General features: G+C 35.2%; 1 long non-coding RNA gene across 1 annotated transcript; it reads left to right on the top strand.

The window, feature by feature from the left end:
- The first annotated feature begins 979 nt into the window (after positions 1–979).
- LOC148998344 (uncharacterized) lies at positions 980–3,110 on the top strand. Its single transcript, XR_016149982.1, has 3 exons — positions 980–1,104; positions 2,465–2,592; positions 2,739–3,110. It is a non-coding gene; the product is annotated as an uncharacterized LOC148998344 (long non-coding RNA).
- Positions 3,111–17,283: the final 14,173 nt, after the last annotated feature.

Below are 17,283 nucleotides of genomic sequence, written 5' to 3'. Positions count from 1 at the left end.
GCAGCTCAGTACAGAGTACAGACGATTGGTGTATGACATCACAGTACTGATTCGAAAGCATACAGCACACAATGATTGACATGAAGCAGCTCAATACAGAGTACAGACGTTTGGTGTACGAGGCCTAAAAAAAAAAAATTTGGTTCCGGTTGGTTGTCAGTTGAGGTCATGGGTCGGTAGGTAATTTTTTTTTTTTTTTTTTTTTCAGTGGCAGCAAGGGATGGGTAGGAAATTATTCAGGGCTCGGCATTAAAGGGATAGTCAAACCTAAAAATATCAAAATTGAAACTACTGTGGAAACAAAGACACCTACATCTTGGATGCCCTTGAGTTAAGCTAAAACATATCAAAAATTAATTTGAAAGTAAACTATCCCCTTAAGCCTTTTCACGTGCTTGTCCTCCGGACAAGTAAGTAAATCTGTCAATCACTTGTCCGAGTAAAAAAGTTGCTTGTCCGGATTTTTAAAATGTATTTATTTTTTTTATTCTGAAGCAATATTCTCATCAGTGTTCAATCAGCTTTGATATTTAAAAAGGCAAATTGTAATATATGCACCTTTAAGGGCATCCCCATCCACCAATATTATTAAATGCCCTATAGTGTCTTATTATTCTAAATAATTGAATTTATTGATCAAATTTAGGAATTTAAAATGAAAGATGAAGCATACTGTTACCCTAGGTAGGGCTGATGAAATTAAATCATTTACACTGAAAAATTACAATTTCATAAAATAATGTTATGAAATTGATTTAAATGTGCAAATAAGAAATATTGAAAAGAATTATACTAGGCTACTTATAAACATAACACTAAACTGCCAATAGTTGGCGGCAGGCGGCCGTATAAATGAGTGAGTTATTGATTCATTAATTCAAACGATTCGTTCAAACGGTTGATTCATTCAAGAATGAGACAGTTGATGTTTATGAATGGGTCATTGAATTCTTGACTCAACCGATTCGTTCAAAATGCTGAATCATTCAGTAATGAAAACAGGATGAGTTCCTGTGAGATGCTTCGTGGTTCTGCTGTGACTTTTCTTTGGAACTATTTTCGCTGCTGAAATGGAACAAAAACACCCAATATTGCTTATAAACAGTAAGTGACTTAATCTTAACTGTTTATTGAACTGTTGTAGGAACAGTGGCGCCTCCAGAAATTTTTCATAGGGGTGGCCAGATGGGGCCAGTTAAAATCTTGGGGTGGCACACAAAAACTACAGTATAAACCATGGTTTAAACCATAATTTCAGAATTGTATTCTACAGTTGTAGTAAACCAGCCTGTAGAAAAGTATCAGAAAGACTTAAGGAAACTCTTACTGATATACTTTGGTTTATTGTGTAATATTTAATGTTACTAATGATATTAGTAGGGCCCAACTAATATATATTATATTGTATATAATGATATTATATGATATATATATAAGGGCCCTTGCCCCACAGCAAATTTCCAGATACTTACATAATTGTGATGAATTTAATCATTTTTAAGTTATTATTTTGCAGTGTAAGATTACAGTTAATACCTTTAAATATTACATAAATGTATTATGAATTTTTAATAAACTTAATGAGTGTATACATCAGCAGCAAAAAGTAATTCTTGAAAAAATCTGCACAGTAATTTTATAAAATCTAAATATGTTAATAAAAACAAATTACTATTAGTTCTCTTTTAAAATTTAATCAGGCAATCATGTCACAATTTTATATTTATATATTAATGTCAAGAATTCAGAAGTGCATATATAGCCTAAACTACAAATAAATAATATACAATTAAATTATGCTTATTTAAAATGTATTGAGCAGGCTAGGTATAACAAAATATATTGGCTTTTAATAATATTTCAGTGCGCAAACCCATGATAACATGAAAAACAGAGCACACAGAGTGTATGCGCATCGCGGGTGCAGAATGATGTGCTCAAAGCAACATGGAGTCACAGTGTGCAGCAGCACTGCGCTGCATAAGTGCGCATTTAAAAGCTCATGTCACAAATCGAAGAAATGTTAAGCGCACAAATCCTAGTGCGATTTGTTCCTTTGTTTCACAGTTATTGTGCGTTTGATGCCGATTCATAATCCTTGTGATATGTGTGATCTAACAGTAACAAGCACACGGTAGTGAGTCGTTTAAAAACAGCAACAAACTCCAAGAAAATAAAGTAATTTTATGCGAATATACAGCCTTTTATCTACAGATCATGCATTTATAATGTGAATATATCATATTGGAGAGAGTTTTACCGTGCATCCAAGAGGCGCGCGTGCTGTTTGAATATGAATGGAGAATGATTGACAGCCGCAGTTTACGTATACTTTAATGACGAGTTTACGTATACTTTAATGACGTAAATATACTTCAACAAGTGTTCTTGTCGTTTGATAAACTTACGATTGAGCCACTGTAGTCACTTGGACTATTTTAACAATGTCTTTAATGACTTTTAGATGCCATCAAGTGTCATTCCCTCAAGAAGCCTATGGACTAGTATGCAGGAGCGATCTTAATATCTTAAATATCTTAATTTGTGTTCCGAAGATAAACGAAGGTCTTACGGGGTTGGAACAACATGAGGGTGAGTAAATACTGACAGAATTTTCATTTTTGAGTGAACTAACACTTTAAGTCTCTGTTTTTCACCTCTTTGTCAGTTTATTGTTTGACTGTGGCATGCATGCTATTTATAGACACTCTACTTTGTGCTTTACCCACTTTGTCCAGTCTAGCCTAGTCCTGTCCTTTCCTGTCTTGTGTGTCCAGCATGACCTCTGCTCAGTGAAGCTGCCTGCAAGACTGCTGAGTCTGCGCTCATTTGTACCTAAGTGTCTCCTGTCTACAACCATATCTCTTACACTCTGCCTAGTTGCTGCCGCCAGACCAATCAGTTTCCTTCTTTAGTTCTGTGTCCGCCAAGATGGTCGGTGAATGGCAGACTGCCTTATGTCACTGAACTGTAAATTTCAGTAACCAGCTTTCGCTTTTTAGTCCTTTCTCCACATTGCGACAAAGCTGAATTGTGAGTTTTTGAAAGTGTGTATGTTGGTGGAAGTATGTAAAGTACACTCATGGTCAGAATTAATGGCACCCCTGGTAAATATGATCCAAACTGGCTGTAAAAAATAAATCTGCATTGTTTATCCTTTTGATCTTTCATTCAAAAAATTTACAAAATGCTAACTTTTCATTGAAGTAAAAGAATTGAAAGTGGGGGGTAAATCACATTATAAAATAAATGTTTTTCTCCAAAACACATTGACCACAATTATTGGCACCCTTTGATTAAATACTTTTTGGAATCTCCTTTTGCCAAGATAACCGCTCTGAGTCTTCTCCTATAATACCTATAATGAGTTTGGAGAACACCTGACAAGAGATCAGAGACCATTCCTCCATACAGAATCTCTCCAGATCCTGCAGATTCCCAGATCCATGTTGGTGCTTCATCTCTTCTGTTCACTTCACTCATCAGGTCAGGGGACTGGGGTGATCATGGCAGAAGCTTCTTTTTGTGCTTAGTTACACATTTTTGTGTTGATTTTGATGTTTTGGACCATTGTCCTGATGGAAGATCCAACCACGGCCCATTATAAGATTTCTATCAGAAGGCGTCAGGTTTTGATTTTTTATCTATTGATATTTGATAGAATCCACAATGCCATGTATCTGAATAAGAAGTCCAGGACCTCCAGCAGAAAAATAGGCCCCCAACATTAAAGATCCAATGGTATATTAAATTGTACACATTGGGTACTTTTTATCCTCATCATGTCCACCAAACCCATCTAGTGTGTTTGCTGCCAAAAAGCTCTTTTTAAGTCTCATTTGACCACAGAAGCCTGTGCCGTTTGAAGAGTCGTGTCTGACCACTGAATATGCTAGAGTTTGTTTTTGGAGGAGGGAGGAGGATTTTTCTTGAAACCCTCTCAAACAACATGTGGGGATGCAGGGGTTGTTTGATAATTTTTTGGGGCTTTCTGACCCCCAAGACTCCAGTAATCTCTGCAATTCTCCATCTGTGATCCGTGAAGAGTCTTTGGCTACTCAAACTTTCATCCTCACTGTCCATTAAGGCAATATAGACACACATCCTCTTCCAGGCAGAATCCTAACATCTTTAGTTGATTGGAATTTCTTAATTATTGCCCTGATGGTCAAAATGGGGATTTTCAATTCTTTAGCTATTTTCTTACATCCACTTTGTATTTTGTGAAGCTCAACAATATTTTGATGCACATCAGAACTATATTCTTTGGTTTTATTCATTGTGATGGATGATTAAGGGGATTTGGCCTTTGTGTTTCCTCATATTTAAACTCCTGTGAATCAAGAAGTCATGACTGGACAATTTCATGTTCCTAGTCACCCTGGTGTGCTAAAAAAGGTAAATATTAATGGGAATATACTTCATAGATATTTTTCTCATAAAATATTCTAGGGGTGCCAATAATTATGGCCAGCGTGTTTTGGAGAAAAACATTTATTTCATAATGTGATTCCCACCCCACTTTCAATTATTTTACTTCAATGAAAGGTTAGAATTTTGTAAATTTTTCTAATTGGATTTTTTTTTACAGCCAGTTTGGATCATATTTACCAGGGGTGCCATCAATTTTGACCATGACTGTATGTAGGTTTTGTGTTTTTGTTGAATAAAAAATGTTTATAGTTTAACAGATTCAGTGTAGTGTCATACATCCCCTATTATATTATATATATATTATACACTTAAATACATCAGCAGCATCACTTCAGTGAGTTATGAATACTGAAAATGTAAAATTACAGGAGGGGGAACCACTTTTTTTGGGCCAGCAAATAAAACTGTTCCTCCTGTGTTCTCAGTGGAGGAGACTGATCGACGGATGACAGTGTTTACACATGTAGATGACACTTAAATACATGACCAGCATCACTGCAGTGTAAATGAATACTGAAAATGTAAAATTACAGGAGGGGGAACCACTTTTTCTGGGCCAGCAGGTAAAACTGTTCCCCCTGTGTTCTCAGTGGAGGAGACTGATCGACGGATGACAGTGTTTACACATGTAGATGACACTTAAATAGATCACCAGCATCACTGCAGTGTGTTATGAATACTAAAAATGTAGTCTAATTTACAGAACAACATTTTCTGTAGTAGACAAATGTCATAAAATATCGTAAATGATAATAACAACACAGATTACAAATTTGTGCAGTGCAGTATAGTTTATTTATGTCTACAGCAAAACGACACACACGCAGTAATAATTAATAATAATAAAAAACCCGTATAACTAGAATTAGAAAGTAGGCCTACGATGTAACGTTAGTCATTTAAATCTGACTGAGCCATAAACGTCTGAAAATATACATCCTATGCTTTAAAACCTGTATGTAAATGCAAATTATCTAAAAAAAACTATGTAAAATGTACATTACTGTGATGGAGAGTAGCAAAACACGGCGATTCAGGCTGAGATTCTCAACGTCTTGCTGAAGGGGAAACAGGGGAACCGAATTTTCCGGAACACCGGAAGTTAAGTTTGGGCCAGAATAATGCACATGCGCAGTACTGTTTGTTTATGTTGTCACTGCTGAAAGCGTCTATAGAATCGAAGTTCATATTTAAGTATAGAAATACATTCTTATCCAAGCAAATGACACAAAATAGCAATGTGTAAAGACACAAGGCGGTCCGATCAAGGGAGAATTTGCATATCATAATTAATAATTGATAATTAATAATTATTCATACAGATTTAGATCAGACCGACCGTTACATGTTAACAAATCTCCCATTTAGGCAAGGCAAGGCAAGGCAAGTTTATTTATATAGCACATTTCATACACAATGGCAATTCAAAGTGCTTTACATAGAAGAAATTAAAATAATCAAAAGAAATCAGAATAATTAAAACAGTTTAGAATAAAAAATAAGAAATAATGAAAAATAAAAATTATGATGAGAATAAAATACAGTAAATTAAAACCATTTAGAATAAAATGAAGTACAGTAATAGTCGGACGAACAGTGGCACAGTGCTCATTCAGTAAATGCACAGCTAAACAGATGTGTTTTGAGTCTGGATTTGAATGTGACTACTGTAGGAGCACACCTGGGGCCTCATGTATAAACGTTGCGTACGCACAAAATGGGCATAGAAATATGCGTACGCATTTTTCCACGTGCACATCGGGATTTATAAAAAATAAACTTGGCGTAAATAAGTGCGCACCGTAAGGATGCTCTTGACCGTGCGTACGCACTCTTTTAGAAGATTATGGGTTTTGGCGACACCGATGGTGAGCTGTCTTTTTGTCAAATGTCAAATGTCTTTTTGCTTACTATTAGACAGAGAATCTAAAGAAAATTATACATCTACAGAAAGATAATACAAATATAATTTCACAAACCTATCATCACTTGAAGCAAACATCCATCCCTTCTTAAATGACCGCGCCAGCACGCGCGTTGGGCCGTTTGGTGAAACTGACGCACATATAGCCTATAATCTAACGGCAGATGGAGTAAAACCGTAAATCTTCATTATGAGTCCAAATCATAAATACAGTCCATATTCACAATAATAGTTTAAATAAATAAAAGAATGGTACTATGTTTTACTTCTGATATAAACATTTAGATTAAATATGCCATTCTCATTAATGGAGTTAAACTCTTAAACTACATGAAATCATTACTGAGAAGTTACAATATATATATATATATATATATATATATATATATATATATATATATATATATATATATATATATATATATATATATATATATATATTCAATAAATAGAAAAAGACCTATTTGTTGTGGATACATTGCTTTTGAACACTTTTCTTCTGGCATGCTGTGTTTTAATGTTTTAACGAGATTGTCTGAGAAAACTGTTTCGTGCAAATAATGCACAACCATGTCTATCTCTTCCATTAAAATCTCTTCCATTATCCATTAAAATATAAATCAATTAAAAATACTATTTGGCCAGTGGAAAAGATTGAGAAAAACTTTCTCTGAAATGTATTTAACACTATTTGATTTATTCATTCAAAAACAAGGCAAGGATATAGGCTACAAAAAAAATGTTTGTAATAATGTGACGGCACATCCATAGGCGGAAATCGCGGGGGGGTCGGGGGGGTCAGGACCCCCCCTATCTGAGGGTTGTCCCCCCCAAAAAACATTAAAATATGTGTATTGTAAATAATGTAATGATATGTTCTCAAAATAATTAAGAAATAAAATAACACAAATGCAAACGGGGCAATATCGAAAAAAGCGTTCTAAACATTTTGAGACCCCCCTCCCTTGCCTCACAGTGCATTGGTCCACTGCCTCCGTCCCTTTTACCTCAGACGCCTCCGTCCCTTTTACCTCAGACACACACATTCCGGTGGCGGGAGAGAAAAACATAGTTTTTGAGTAGTTGTGGAACTCCAGTAAAGGGGTCGCACACCGGACGAGAAGCGTCGCGTCGCGCAGCGCCACGTCTTTACAATTCGAACACATTATTCTCGGTACACACACCGGCGGCGCCGTTCGGCGTCTGTCCGCGGCGCCCAGCAACGGCAGGACCGTGTTCAAAACCCTGCTGCGCCACAGAGTGCCATTTACATAGTTTTATATACAATTTAAATTATTTTTGTCTCAAATCGGTGCTGACGGATCCTGACTTCGCCCTATGCTGCAATACCATATGCATTTAGTTTTGCATTTATTTACAGAAATCAGCTGCTTGAATGACAATTGCTGGTGTTATTGGATTTTTCAGGTTAGATTCTCAATTCATTCAGTAAACAGATGCTCTGAGGTAAAGTTTTCAGACTGCAGACTCAGGAACGATTGTTTTTAATTGTACAGTACAATAATAACTTAGAACAGACATTATCTTCATGTCATTAAACATTACAATATTGCTGGCCATACACTGGTGAGAAAGTCCGGGTGCGCTGTGCATTTAGATTGTAACGCTTTCACTGTGATTTAGTTGGTTTATATGATTTAATATAGTTAAAGAATGAGTCAATGAATGAAATGAAATCGCTGCGCTACGTGAGGAGAGTAACGTTATGTAAACAGATTCGCCGCTGGCTTAAACCAGAAAGAAATTAAGAAGTATAATGAAATGGTCTCCATGCTACACTAATAATAGTGGTAAGGCTTTCCTCTGTATTTTTTTGCCTGTATTATTGGTGTCCCCTTCCCCTTTGCTCTTGAGAATTGTTATGTTTATTGTCCCCCCCAACATTTTGATGAAATTTTCGCCCCTGGGCACATCCGCATTTCATATTTTCCTAACGTCTTGTACCGTTAAACTTGGTATCACGTGGATGAATAATCATATGCAAATGATATGCAGATGAGGATATGCATAGTAAAACTAGGCGTTGTAATCTCCATATATGGTTATTTCGGGGAGGAGACGCACGTGCGCATAATCTCCCGCTGACTGGGATTTATAAAGTGAATTCTGCGCAGGTTCTGGCGTACGAACGGTTTTATAAATCTGAAAACTTTTGTGCGTACGCAAATTCTGCCTTATGTGCGTACGCACACTTTAAGGATGAAATCTACGCAAAGTTTTATGCATGAGGCCCCTGATCTCTTCTGGAAGCTGGTTCCAGCTGCGGCTGGCATAATAGCTAAAAGCAGACTCCATGCTTAGAGTGAACCCTCTGTATTTCTGGCTGATGTGATCCTAGTGATCTGAGTGATCTGTTGGGTTTATATTCAGTGAGCATATCTGCAATATATTGAGGTCTTAACCCATTAAATGATTTATAAACCAGTAATAATACTTTAAAATCAATCCTAAATGTAACTGGCAGCCAGTGTAAAGACCTGAGGACTGGTGTGATGTGTTCATATTTTGTGGTCCTGCTCAGAATCCTGGCAGCAGCGTTCTGTACGAGCTGCAACTGTCTTATGGTCTTTTTAGGAAGGCCAGTGAGGAGGCCATTACAGTAATCCACCCTGCTGGTGATGAAAGCATGCACAAGTTTCTCTAAGTCTTGACTGGAAACGAAGCATAATTCTTGAAATATTTTTCAGATGATAGTATGCTGATTTAGTTATTGCTTTGACATGACTATTGAAACTAAGGTCTGACTCTAGAGACACACCAAGATTCCTGACTTGATTTTTAGTTGTTAGACCCCTAGCGTCAAGGTATGCATTCACCTTGAGAACTTCATCTTTGTTTCCACACGCAATGACTTCAGTTTTGTCTTTGTTTAACTGCAGAAAGTTTTGACACATCCAACTGTTTACTTCATCAATGCATTGGCACAGGGAGTCAATGGGGCTATAGTCGTTTGGCAATAGGGATAAGTAGAGCTGTGTGTCGTCTGCATAGCTGTGGTAAGAGATGCGGTTCTTTCTCATTATTTGGCTCATTGGGAGCATATGAAGAGTTCAGATGCAAAAGCCTCTAAGTGCCATTTGAAATTTTCTTCTAGATTGATCATTTTTATCAAGCTTGTATATTTAAGTTCAGTGATTTCACTTAAATGGCAATGATAATTACCCATTAATTGTTATTTAAGTGAAATTACTGAACTTAAATATTCAAGTTTGATAAAAAAAAAGAAAATTTCAAATGGCATTTAGAGACTTTTGCATCTGAACTCTTCATATACAGGTTGAATAGGAGTGGCGCAAGAATCAAGCCCTGAGGGAATCCGCAGTTCATGGATGTCCACTCAGACTTATGTTCTCCCATACTCACAAAATAACCTCTCCCTTCTAAGTATGACCTGAACCATTTTAGGACTATCCCAGAAAGCCCCACCCAGTTTCCCAGCCTGTTAAGAAGTATGTTGTGATCGACAGTGTCAAATGCAGCACTGAGGTCGAGTAGTACCAACACGGATAATTTGCCTGTATCAGTATTTAAGCGAATATCGTTTATTATCTTTATGAGCGCTGTCTCCGTGCTGTGATGCGATCGGAAACCAGATTGAAAATTGTCAAAGTATCCATTTGAGCTTAAGAATTTGTTCAGCTGATTGAAGACAGCCTTTTCAATGATCTTGCCTATGAAAGGAAGATTTGAGATCGGTCTGTAATTGCTCAAGATGGTCTTATCCAGATTGCTCTTTTTCAGGAGGGGCTTGACAACTGCAGTTTTCAGGGAGTTCGGAAAACTCCCAGAGCGAAGTGAGGCATTTACCACTTCTAGGAGATCTGCTTCTAAACAGTTTAACACACTTTTGAAAAAAGATGTGGGAAGTGCGTCAAGGGCACAGTTTAATGTTTTAAGTTGCTGTACGGTTTCTTGCAAAATTGTGCCATCAATTTCTTCGAAATCAGACATAGTAACTACTTTCTCAGGTTGTGGTCTGACCTGCCTGACCCCAGAGCAACTCAAGGATGTGCTGATCACCTTTCTAATGTTATTGATTTTCTCAGAGAAGAAAGAAGCAAACTCACTGCATTTCCTTTCTGAGAGCATTTCTATGGGAATCTGGTTTGTCAGTCTCTCTACAGTAGCAAAAAGAGTGCGTGTGTTGTTTATATTGCTGTTTATAATATTTGAGAAGAAAATCCGTCTAGCTTTGCCTAGTTCCCTGTTGAAAGCGTGGATGCTGTCTTTGTAGATGTTATAATGGACTACAAGTTTTGTCTTCCGCCACATGCGTTCTGCTCTTCTGCATTGTCTTTTCATATTTTGCACAGCTGTTGAGTTTCTCCAAGGTGCTTTTTGTCTGCCACTATTCTTCCAGACTTTCACAGGAGCAATGTCATCAATTACACTCTTAACTTTTGAGTTAAAAGAATCAAGGAGAAAATCAACAGAGTCAGCAGATATGCTTGGTTTTAAAGATATAGCCTTCATAAATAGCACACCAGTGTTTTCATTTAAGCATCTCTTCTTGACAGACACAGCTCTAGCTTCAATGGCAGGAGAGATTAATATATCAAAGAAAATACAGAAATGATCAGACAATTCTACATCCTTAATAACGATCGATGAGATGTTTAAACCCGTACTGATTAGTAAATCTAGAGTGTGTCCACGATTGTGTGTGGGACCATGTACATGCTGTGTCAAATCAAAAGTTTTTAAAACAGTTTTGATTTCTTTTGCCATATTGTTTTCTGCATTATCTATGAGAATGTTAAAATCTCCAGCAATGGCAAAACAGTCAAACTCAGAGGCAATTGTTGATAACAGTTCTGTAAAGTCCTCAGCAAAGGCTGGAGAGTATTTTGGAGGCCTGTAAACAATGATAAGTAAAATACGTGGAGCACCTTTTAACAAAATACCCAGATATTCGAAAGACGAGTAATTCCCAAATGAAATTTGCTTACATTGATAAACATATTTAAAAAGAACAGCTAAACCCCCACCTCTCTTACCCACTCTGCAGACACTCATATAAGTAAAATTTGGAGGGGATGTTTCGTTTAGGACCATTGCACTACAGCTGTCTTCTAGCCAAGTTTCAGTTAGAAACATGAAGTCCAGGTTGTATGTGGTTATTAAGTCATTGACTTGAAGTGATTTATTTTTAATGGAGCGGATGTTTAAAAGTGCTAAATTAATAGTCTTACTTTTTGTCCCCACAGCAGTCTTAGTTTGGTGTGTAATAGGCACCAGATTAGATGGGTTTGCTGTACAGCTGTTGAAGGCCTTAGATTTCCTATCATGCAAATGAACAGCAATAGAGAAAGATTCAGGCACACTGGGTTCCCGCTTGTTCTGTAAACATTTGATAAAGTTATTGTTTTCATAGGGAGGACCCGAAGTATATCACTTAGAGCTAGTGTTGTCACGGTACCAAAATTTCAGTATTCGGTACCGATACCAGTTAAAATTCACGGTTCTCGGTACCAATTTCGGTACCAAAGCTTAGCTTAGTTTAAATTTACATATATTTAAGTGTTTATCACGGTTACAAGTATGGAAACTGTACATTTGTATTATAAACACTTTAGAAAAAGATTAGATAAAATGACCTAAAATAAACAATAGTATACACTAACACATTTTTAAAGTTGTTTGTAAAGTTTTAATCCATTATTTATTTAATGCACAATGAATTAAGTGAACAAACATGAACAATCAGGTGTTTGTAATTTCAAACATTAATGTTGTAAAAATATATTGTTCACTCAATGTGTTGATAACTAAGTAATGTTTATGAATGGTATCTTTGTAGCATTACCATAAAACATGTTTTATTTGACTTGACTGTCCTTTTATTAATCTAAATCTGCATTCATATTTAATTTTAAAAAGGCTTTTTAAACCTGCTGAGTTATAAAGGCAAGCCCAGCTAACAGGGAACGTTCTTAGAACTTTGGCTAACATTCCCTAGAGGTTTGGTTAATGTTTTAAATAAAACATTTGAATGCAATGTTTTAAGAATGTTTTAAGGATGTTTTCTCATTTCAAATAATGTTCCTATAAGGTTAAATGTAAACTAAGATATAACATTTTCACTGTAACATTTTGAGGATGTTTTGGGAATGTTGCTGAGATAACAGATTAAACAATGTTCTCAATAAAACATTAGCACAATATCTCATAATAACAGAGGAGGAACATTATCAAATCAACGTCCGCAAAATGTTTTGAGGATATTATTTAGTCCTGAGATGATGGAATGTTTTTATAAAACGTTCTTGTAATGTGACGTGTTAACAAAACTAGAACATTGTCACTGTAACATGTTGAGGATGTTTTGGGAATGTTGTTGAGATAACAGATATTAGAATGTTATCAATAAAACATTGGTACAATGTCCCATAAAAACAAAGGAGGAACATTATCAAATCAACGCTCGCAAAATGTTATGAGGATATCATTGAGGCCTGAGATGACTGAATGTTTTTTATAAAACATTCTTGTAATGCGACATGTTAAGAAAACTAGAACGTTTTAAATTTAACATTTTGAGGATGTTAATGAGGTAAAGGTTTGTAGAATGATCTCTTATAAAACATTGAAACAATGTTCCATAATAACAGAGGAGGAACATTATCAGGTTAACGTTCGCAAAATGTTTTGAGGATATTATTTAGTCCTGAGATGACGGAATGTTTTTTATAAAATGTTCTTGTAATGTGACATGTTAACAAAACTAGAACATTTTCACTGTAACATGTTGAGGATGTTTTGGGAATGTTGTTGAGATAACAGACATTACAATGTTCTCAATAAAACATTGGTACAATGTCCCATAAAAACATAGGAATAAAATTATCAAATCAACTTTCGCAAAATGTTATGAGGATATCATTGAGGCCTGAGTTGATGGAATGTTTTTTTATAAAATGTTCTTGTAATGTGACGTGTTTAACAAAACTAGAACGTTTTAAATTTAACATTTTAAGGATGTTGATGAGGTAAAGGTTTGTAGAATGATCTTTTATAAAACATTGAAACAATGTCCCATAAAAACATAGGAATAACATTATCAAATCAACGTTCGTAAAATGTTTTGAGGATGTTATTTAGTCCTGAGATAATGGAATGTTTTTATAAAATGTTCTTGTAATGTGACGTGTTAACAAAACTAGAACATTTTCACTGTAACATGTTGAGGATGTTTTCGGAATGTTGTTGAGATGACAGATATTACAATGTTCTCAATAAAACATTGGTACAATGTCCCATAAAAACGGAGGAGGAACATTATCAAATCAACGTTCGCAAAATGTTATGAGGATATCATTGAGGCCTGAGTTGATGGAATGTTTTTTTAATAAAATGTTTGTAATGTGACGTGTTTAAACATTAACACTGTAACATGTTAAGGATGTTTTGGGAATGTTGTTGAGATAACAGATATTACAACGTTCTCAATAAAACACTGAAACAATGTTCCATAATAACAGAGGAGGAACATTATCAAATCAACGTTCGAAAAATGTTTTGAGGATATCATTGAGGCCTGAGATGATGGAATGTTTTTATAAAACATTCTTGTAATGTGACGTGTTAACAAAACTAGAATGTTTTAAATGTAACATTTTGAGGATGTTGATGAGGTAAAAGTTTATAGAATGATCTTTCATAAAATATTGAATGTAGGCCTACCATAATAACAGAGGAAGAACATAATCAAATTAACGTTCGCAAAATGTTTTGAGGATATATTATTTAGTCCTGAGATGATAAAATGTTTTTAATAAAACATTCCTTTAAATTGACTTTTTAACAAACATTTTGCATGATACATTTTGAGGATTTTTTGTCGAAATGTTGTTATCTTTTATAAATCATTGGCACAATAACAAAGGAGGAACATTATCAAAGCAACATTCATCAAATGTTTTGTGGACATTTACCTGAGATGACAAAATCTCATAATAAATGTTAACAAAAGCTCATAAAATTGTAAGGATATTTTAAGGAAGCTGTTTAGGTAACAGATTTTAGAATTATTTTAACCTATAGAATAATGGCATAACTTTCCATAATGAAAGAGGAACATTGTCAAAACAGCATACGGTAAAGTGTTTTGAGGATATATTAGGCTACTCTGAAATGAACTGTTGCGACAAATGCGTTTACAAGAGATGAGAAGCTGATTGGAGGTCGCTGTAGATCGACGTTTAAAACCACCAATCACAGCGCGATGTTCCCATGACGTAAGAACATTTGAACTCGACAAACAGCGCAAATAAAGCAACATTTCTGTTGAAGAAATCGGCGCAGAATGTCCGTTGTCTAAATTGGCGACACATTGGCCCAAAACAACAGAACTCCTGGTCAACGGAACTCTTTCACAACTGTAAGTTTTTGTGTGTATTTTTTCAGTTTACATAGCTTTCTCTTATCCTTGATGTCTTTCAGTATTAGACCTAACTTTCTTAGAATTGTATGACAGTCGCAATAAATCTGAGTGTATGCTACTTTTGAATAACAGCTAGATTTGTTTTAATGCAGACTCCAAACGGACTGTTTCAAGATGATTAACTTACCGATGACACAATAAAGTCTCCATTTACAACCAAGGTAGCCTACTATAATGCCGGTAATGTGTTCTATGCATACGAATACTGTATTTTTACTTAAAAGTGATCTTAATGTCTTTTGAAAGTAAAAGTTAATAATAATTCAGTAATTCATATAACGTTAGAGGTTAACGTTAATGAATTGGAAAGAGCGTTTCTCAAGGCTTCAGGTGTATATAACATTCTTCTTTCAGATGAATACTATCTGAGTTATATTTAAAAAAAATGTCCTGACTCTTCTGACTTTTAGAATGGCAGTGAATGGCCGTCTATCAAGGCGCATCCATCCATGATAAAAGTAATCCACCACATGACTCTGGCGGGGTTATAAAGCCCTTTTAAAGCGAAGCATTTGTGTAAGAAAAATATCCATTTTTAAAACTTTATTGTATTAAGATATTGGATACATGGATTAAGTATGTTTTAAATTACAGAAACAAAAAAGATACTCATAATTTATCATATTTATACTTTCAATAAATTAGTCTTTACATAATTTCTGACTGCTAATTAGGCTGGCTAATTTTGAAAGTTTTCAATGTCAATATTGCTTGTGATCTTAATGTATGTGTATTCTTTATGTTTACACTTTTGCATGATCTTCTTTTTTAGGCTATGAGGAAAAACTCTACCGTGCACACAGAGAACAGAGCTCAATGCTAACTGGGGGTGCAGCTGGACAACTAGAAGAGAGAATAGTAGAACACTATTATTAATACAGATTCCTGGATTATTTTTTTAAATATGGCAAGAACCAAAACAAGCAAAGACTGATGATGAGTGCTCTGAGCAAACACCGCAGTCAAGACGCATGAGTGACTTTACTGAGTTCTTCATGTAATGTTGGGCATTTACTGTACGCAGAACTTCTAATAATTTATGTGGATGCCATTTAAACCTGTTAGATTTTGATGTTTTAGTTTTGAGATTAATAAAATGTTATGCTTTAACAATGTTATAGCTAATCATTTTTGAGGGGTTTTAAGAGAACATTTTGGGAACAAAAATAAACTTCCGCTAAAAACTTTATAAGAAAGTTAGGGGATAATGTTTTAAAAATGTTATGATTAAACCTTTATAGAAGGTCATCACAAAACATTTTCAGAGTGTTCTTAGTGAATGTTATGCCATCTTATAAGAGAACATTCTGGGAACAAAAAGAAAACTACCCACTGAAAATGATATAAGAACGTCAGGGAATAATTTTCTAACAATGTTAGCATTTAACATATTTAGAATGTTTTTAGAGAATGTTATTAGAACTTTTAAGAGAACATTCTGGGAACAAAAAGAAAACTACCTGCTGAAAGTGTTATAAAAACATTAGGGAATAATGTTCTAACAATGTTAGCAATAAACATATTTAAAATGTTTTTAGACAATGTTATTAGAACTTTTAAGAGAACATTTTAGGAACCAAAAGAAAACTACCCGCTGAAAATGTTATAAAAACATTAGGGAATAATGTTCTAACAATGTTAGCAATAAACATATTTTAAATGTTTTTAGACAATGTTATTAGAACTTTTAAGAGAACATTCTGGGAACAAAAAGAAAACTACCCGCTGAAAATGTTATAAGAACGTCAGGAAATAATGTTCTAACAATGTTAGCATTTAACATATTTAGAATGTTTTTAGAGAATGTTATTAGAACTTTTAAGAGAACATTTTAGGAACCAAAAGAAAACTACCCGCTGAAAACATTATTAGAACACTGCATGGTAATGTTCTCAGAACATTTTTAGAACAAAAAAATCTTAGCTGGGAGAATACGCCTAGAACTGGCATTGACATTAAATGACAATACTAATACCATAGTACTCTGGTGTCGGGTAGATACTACTGTGCTCATGTACTCGTAAAACTACCCCGAAAGCACTTTAGAGGCCGTTCACATGTCGCGCGTGTTTTTTAATTATATTTTTGCGCGTGCTTATTCTTTCCAAAGCGCTTGCTCTCACGCGGCGTCTGTCGTTGCTATGCAACGCCAACGAGTTTTTATTAGGAGCGCGCTTGAATCACGCCTATATTTGAAATTGCGAATTTGCATGTAATCGGCCTCTTATGGCAACGTGACATTAGCCTAATCCAAAATATTTCCATATGTGGCTCTTTCCTCCTTTTGTTTCAACAAGTGGATTCAGAGAGAGAGAGCCATCCCAGATAGCAAACTGACATTGAATCAACGTGGAAATATGACATCGAAACAATGTTGATCTGACATTGTTTTGCTCATCGAATTAACATTGAACCAACGTCAGATGCGTCATTCTTTCAAAACTAACTAAAAATCAACCTG

The sequence above is a fragment of the Pimephales promelas genome, chromosome 1 (assembly GCF_988280905.1).
Source record: "Pimephales promelas chromosome 1, fPimPro1.hap1.1, whole genome shotgun sequence".
Taxonomy (NCBI): domain Eukaryota; kingdom Metazoa; phylum Chordata; class Actinopteri; order Cypriniformes; family Leuciscidae; genus Pimephales; species Pimephales promelas.
Note: the sequence above shows the minus strand (reverse complement) of the source record. Positions and strands in the feature narration are given on the sequence as shown.